Source organism: Dipteris shenzhenensis, unplaced genomic scaffold (genome assembly GCF_047967505.1).
Source record: "Dipteris shenzhenensis isolate YYH24624 ecotype China unplaced genomic scaffold, Dip_SZ_1.0 scaf0339, whole genome shotgun sequence".
Taxonomy (NCBI): domain Eukaryota; kingdom Viridiplantae; phylum Streptophyta; class Polypodiopsida; order Gleicheniales; family Dipteridaceae; genus Dipteris; species Dipteris shenzhenensis.
Genome location: NW_028239645.1, coordinates 47,742 through 53,741, shown reverse-complemented (window position 1 = coordinate 53,741; position 6,000 = coordinate 47,742). Strand labels below are relative to the sequence as shown.

At 46.2% G+C, this 6,000-nt stretch overlaps 2 non-coding genes across 2 annotated transcripts; one reads left to right on the top strand and one right to left on the bottom strand.

The window, feature by feature from the left end:
- The first annotated feature begins 281 nt into the window (after positions 1-281).
- On the top strand, positions 282-355 carry TRNAM-CAU (transfer RNA methionine (anticodon CAU)). Its single transcript has one exon. It is a non-coding gene; the product is annotated as a tRNA-Met (tRNA).
- A 5,007-nt stretch (positions 356-5,362) lies between these two features.
- Positions 5,363-5,451, bottom strand: TRNAS-UGA (transfer RNA serine (anticodon UGA)). Its single transcript has one exon. It is a non-coding gene; the product is annotated as a tRNA-Ser (tRNA).
- Positions 5,452-6,000: the final 549 nt, after the last annotated feature.

Below are 6,000 nucleotides of genomic sequence, written 5' to 3'. Positions count from 1 at the left end.
TCTCCACCACGTAACAGTGCACCCACCCGTCTTCGTAACCGATGCTCCCTAACCGGACGCCCCAGATCCAATTATCGAGACTTTGGTTCATCCAGACACGTACCACGCGAAATGGCACACGCTTGTTTGCTGCCTGGAGTAATAAAATCGAGTTGGTAGATAAATATTGGTTTTCCCACACGAATTGTTGGAGAATCGATCTCCATAAATTCACAAGATTCCCTCGTGTTCAATGTAATTATTTGAAGACTGTATAATAATTACAGCGAGGGAATCAACCACGCGGGGTAGAGCAGCTTGGTAGCTCGCAAGGCTCATAACCTTGAGGTCACGGGTTCGAATCCCGTCTCCGCAAACGAAAATTAACTTGGTGATAGGGTGATAAAGCAATAGGTGATAGGGGGATAAAGCAATAGTCCACCCTGTTACGTATTTTATTCCAACTATTTGACCACGTTCCGGCGGGTATTCATCCACAACATAAACCGGATAATCCCAAATTTCCCCCTCATTCTCCTTTTTCTCCTTCCCAGGTGAATCTCCCGATTCTCTATCGGGATCATTCAATCGGGTAAGTAGGGGGTGGAAAGGAGGACTCAACCATTTCCGCTAGTTCCAGAGACCTTACCCCACCTAGTTTTAGTATCAGCAGTTTTTAATCCCCCCCCCTGGTAAGATTGAGAGAATAGTGACAGGATAATGATTTGAGAAACGGGAAACAGAATAGTTCTGTTTCCGACATACTGTGTTTCATACACCTCATCAATGTCATCATCGGTAAGCCCTTTTAACTCAGTGGTAGAGTACCGCCATGGTAAGGCGTAAGTCATCGGTTCAAATCCGATAAAGGGCTCGTGAGATTTCACTCGACTTGTCTCTTTCTCTCGGCACAGACACTCGTAATCCTTCCTTACATTGTAGAGTACCACATATGTTTCTACCAATTCAGAAAATTAGTGATCACGTCGAAATGATCCTTCGCCCGAATAGGCGACGAATATGACGAGGCCCCCCCCCCCCCCCCCAGATGCCTATCGAATCAGATTATCCTGATTATCCACTTTCACTGCTCGGGGGACTCCCGGTAAGATTCGCAACAAATATCCACATATATCTATCTATATAGCGGGATCCATATGTGGGTGGGGAAATCAACGAAGAATCAGCGAATCGCTACGTAATAAAGCTGTTCGGAATGTTCCCCCCGTCTTGAATCTCAGAATTATTGCTACCCGTAATATAAGAAATTTAGGTAGATGTAATTCATGATGTGGAAGATCATTCAGTTACCCCTGATACAGGAATCCAATGAGAATTCTGACTATCGATACATCTCTCCGCAGGGGGAGATATTCCAATGAATTCTCGTATGAAAAGATTTCAGCTAACTCCCAGCTACGGGTTTCTCTCGTATCAATCCGATCCATCTCCCGCTTCTTAACCAGGAGGTAAGACGGACTATATGGTTCTCATTTAATCTATCGAGACGGAGTTTGTTTCTCTCGTCCGACATCAAGGAAAAGTGGCCTCCCCCACCCCCCCCACCCACCCGCCATTAATCACCCGAATGATTCGGGAGCGAAAAGCTTCCGAATGGTATTGAGTATTGGTAGAATAAATATCAGGAAGTGTCTCTTCCATCGTGAAATAGACGAGTAAAGTGAAGATACGGATCATAAATATCTGTATGTACGCGTGTCCTACTCAATTCACCAAATAGATAGATTGCTGAAAATTGGTGCTTCTCCCACTCCTTCCTGTACTTCTCCAGTGGGCAGGACATGCGGGAGGAAACACCAGCACCACATAAAGAGATCCAATAGATGCCGTTGATTGTTCAATTGGAAGGAATCTAGCTGGGATAAAGTTCCGGATCAGGATTCATCGACGTAGCGAACGGGTTGATGGAGTCTCGGAAGAAGAGAAAGGGTTACCCACTTTCTGAAGAATCACGAAATCAATTTCGTTGTATCGGTACTCTATCCATATCCATCCGCTTGGGGGAACGAGACGGAGTAGAAAAGTACCCTCGACGGGACCTAGGAATATTGTTACCATGCCAGAGAGATTCCGACAAATTCTTATTCAGAAGGGGCAGTGATATGGTAGTTTCATTTCCTACACCAGACCCTATCATGTCATGAAATAGAAGGGTCACCCAAAATGGTTGGAAGAGTTGAATAGGAGAATAACTATGACCATCGCCATTGGAAAATCCTCCAAGGAATCGAAAGATTTGTTTGATAGTATGGACGATTGGCTACGAAGGGATCGTTTCGTATTTGTAGGTTGGTCCGGTCTATTACTTTTCCCCACCGCTTATTTCTCCCTAGGCGGTTGGTTCACCGGCACAACCTTCGTCACCTCGTGGTATACTCATGGATTAGCTAGTTCCTACTTGGAAGGTTGCAATTTTCTGACTGCCGCAGTTTCCACCCCTGCAAATAGTCTCGCTCATTCCTTGCTTCTACTGTGGGGTCCGGAAGCACAGGGAGACTTCACCCGTTGGTGCCAATTAGGGGGTCTATGGACCTTTGTTGCTCTTCACGGTTCCTTCGCTTTGATAGGTTTCTTGTTACGTCAATTCGAACTTGCTAGGTCCGTACAATTACGTCCCCATAATGCAATAGCGTTCTCTGCTCCCATTGCTGTTTCTGTTTCTGTATTCCTAATCTACCCGTTAGGGCAATCCGGTTGGTTTTTTGCACCCAGCTTCGGTGTAGCAGCTATCTCTCGATTCATTCTCTTTTTCCCAGGGTTTTCACAACTGGACGTTGAACCCGTTTCATATGATGGGAGTCGCCGGAGTCCTTGGTGCTGCTCTTTCGTGTGCCATTCATGGCGCCACGGTGGAAAACACCTTATTTGAAGACGGTGATGGCGCAAATACATTCCGTGCTTTTAACCCAACTCAATCCGAAGAGACCTATTCAATGGTTACCGCTAATCGTTTCTGGTCCCAAATATTCGGTGTCGCTTTCTCCAACAAACGTTGGTTGCATTTCTTTATGTTATTCGTGCCAGTAACTGGATTATGGATGAGTGCTATCGGAGTAGTTGGTCTCGCTTTGGAATTCGCGTGCTTATGACTTCGTTCCCAAGAAATTCGTGCGGCGGAAGATCCTGAGTTTGAAACTTTCTACACAAAGAACATTCTGTCGAATGAGGGTATTCGTGCCTGGATGGCAGCTCAGGATCAGCCTCATGAAAACCTTGTATTCCCCGAGGAGGTCTTACCCCGTGGAAACGCTCTTTAACGAAACTCTGTCTCTGGGTGGTCGCGATCAGGAAACCACAGGTTTCGCTTGGTGGGCCGGTAACGCTCGACTGATCAATCTGTCTGGTAAATTACTCGGTGCACATGTAGCTCATGCTGGCTTGATCGTGTTTCGGGCTGGAGCCATGAATTTGTTTGAAGTGGCTCACTTCGTTCCGGAGAAGCCTATGTATGAACAGGGGTTAATTCTACTTCCCCACCTAGCTACCCTAGGTTGGGGAGTGGGTCCCGGTGGGGAAGTCGTCGATACCTTTCCCTATTTTGTTTCTGGAGTCCTTCATTTGATATCTTCCGCGGTTCTAGGGTTCGGGGGTATTTATCACGCTCTCATTGGCCCCGAGACTTCAGAAGAGTCCTTCCCATTTTTCGGCTATATATGGAAGGACAAAAATAAGATGACTACTATATTGGGTATTCATCTAATCTTGTTAGGAGCCGGCGCCTTCCTCCTAGTATTCAAAGCGTTATATTTCGGAGGCTTGTATGACACATGGGCCCCGGGAGGTGGGGATGTACGGAAGATTACGAATCTCACTTTAAGCCCGAGTGTCATATTTGGTTACTTACTCAAATCCCCCTTTGGTGGAGAGGGTTGGATTGTAAGTGTCGATAACCTAGAAGATATTATTGGGGGACATGTCTGGCTGGGATCCATCTGTATCTCCGGGGGGATCTGGCACATATTGACCAAACCATTTGCTTGGGCCCGTCGCGCTTTTGTGTGGTCCGGAGAGGCTTACCCGTCCTATAGCTTAGGAGCACTTGCTATTTTTGGTTTTACTGCTTGTTGTTTCGTTCGGTTCAATAACACGGCATATCCTAGTGAATTCTATGGTCCTACCGGTCCAGAGGCTTCTCAAGCTCAAGCTTTTACTTTTCTTTCGGGACCAGCGTCTCGGCGCCAACATAGGTTCCGCTCAAGGACCTACTGGTTTGGGTAAATACCTGATGCGTTCCCCCACGGGAGAAATCATATTTGGAGGCGAAACAATGCGTTTCTGGGACCTTCGTGCTCCTTGGTTGGAGCCACTGAGAGGCCCCAACGGTTTGGATTTGAGTAAGTTGAAAAGAGATATACAACCCTGGCAGGAGCGACGCTCCGCGGAGTATATGACTCATGCACCTCTGGGTTCCTTAAATTCCGTAGGTGGAGTAGCTACTGAGATAAATGCCGTGAACTATGTATCTCCCCGAAGTTGGTTGGCTACTTCCCATTTCGTTCTAGGATTTTTCTTTTTTGTGGGTCATTTATGGCATGCGGGAAGAGCCCGTGCGGCGGCAGCCGGGTTTGAGAAGGGAATTGACCGTGATACCGAACCCGTTCTTTCCATGACACCATTAAATTAGGACAAATTGCTGAGATATTAATGGAAAGTTATTACTTGGTAGTATTAGTACCTACCATACCAGACAAATTTCCATTTTCTACTGGTGGTTCTTTGCGGAACCGGGACACAGCTCATACATAAACTAACCCCCCAGTGGGGTTAGTTCGATACGTCGGTATATACCCAGCAGTAACCTTTTACCTCGCGGATGAGGGAAGGGCGAGGTGTAACTCACTGTTCATTTCTATAGGGTTCCGGGAAACCACAAGTTTCGGTAGCATTTGCACTTATGTCTACAAATCACCCCCTGGAGGGGGTGATTTGGCGATGACGACTCATCTCCGTAAGCTAATTTGAAGCTAATTTGAATCCTCACCAGTTGTATCTGGTGGAACGTACCCATCCCGCAAATGGGTGGGTAATTGACCTTTGATCATCCCGATAAGTCAATCGATAGAACTGGTATTTTAAATACCTCTAGTTAACATCAGATCTCTCATATTTGTTTGTTTCCTATCCCTCGAACCCTGATAGGGAAAGTATTGACACGGGACCTGGGCCTGGAGATGCGGCGCATGAACCGGGGCGGAGGAGGAATACCCCCAGACTGCTTCAGAAGATTCCTCTCATCTATCATTATTAAGAATAGGCTCCCCTCGGGGACATTGGCATTTTTTGGGAAATACTAGGTGGTTCTTTTAGACCACCGATAGACCACTAATACCCCCTCCCGTCGGGTCCGGTACTGAATCAATTGAGGAGAGAGAGGGATTCGAACCCTCGATAGCGTTTCAGCACTATGCCAGTTTTCAAGACTGGAGCCATAAACCACTCGACCACCTCTCCTAGAAAGCTCTTCTCCAAGTCTTCGGAGATCTTGTCGATCTTGATACACATGTATTGTATCGAGATTCACCCCTATTACGAAAGATATGAGATGATGGTTTCGTATGATTTACTAAGAAATCAATATAGGGATCATTCCAAATAATCAAATTCTTACTCCTACTTGATGGATTATCAGAGATTCGAAAGAGACATTGGATTCCGGGGTACTGAACTAGAAGGATTCTTGTTCCGTCCAAAATCCTCGGTCTCGGTATGGTGTAAGTCCCACCGGATGGGGATCAGATGGTACAAATCCTCTACTTCTGATACGTCGAGAGTCTAACTACGACTATTGCTTTCCAATTGGCTTTATTCACATTAATCGCCATTTCATTCCTACTAGTAATTGGTGTACCTGTCGTGCTTGCTTCCCCCAATGGTTGGTCAAGCAACAAAAATGTCGTCTTTTCAGGGGCTTCCTTATGGATCGGATTAGTTTTCCTAGTGGGTATACTTAATTCCTTCATATCCCAGAGATTCAATGTATCGGTAATTCTGGCCCCCTCC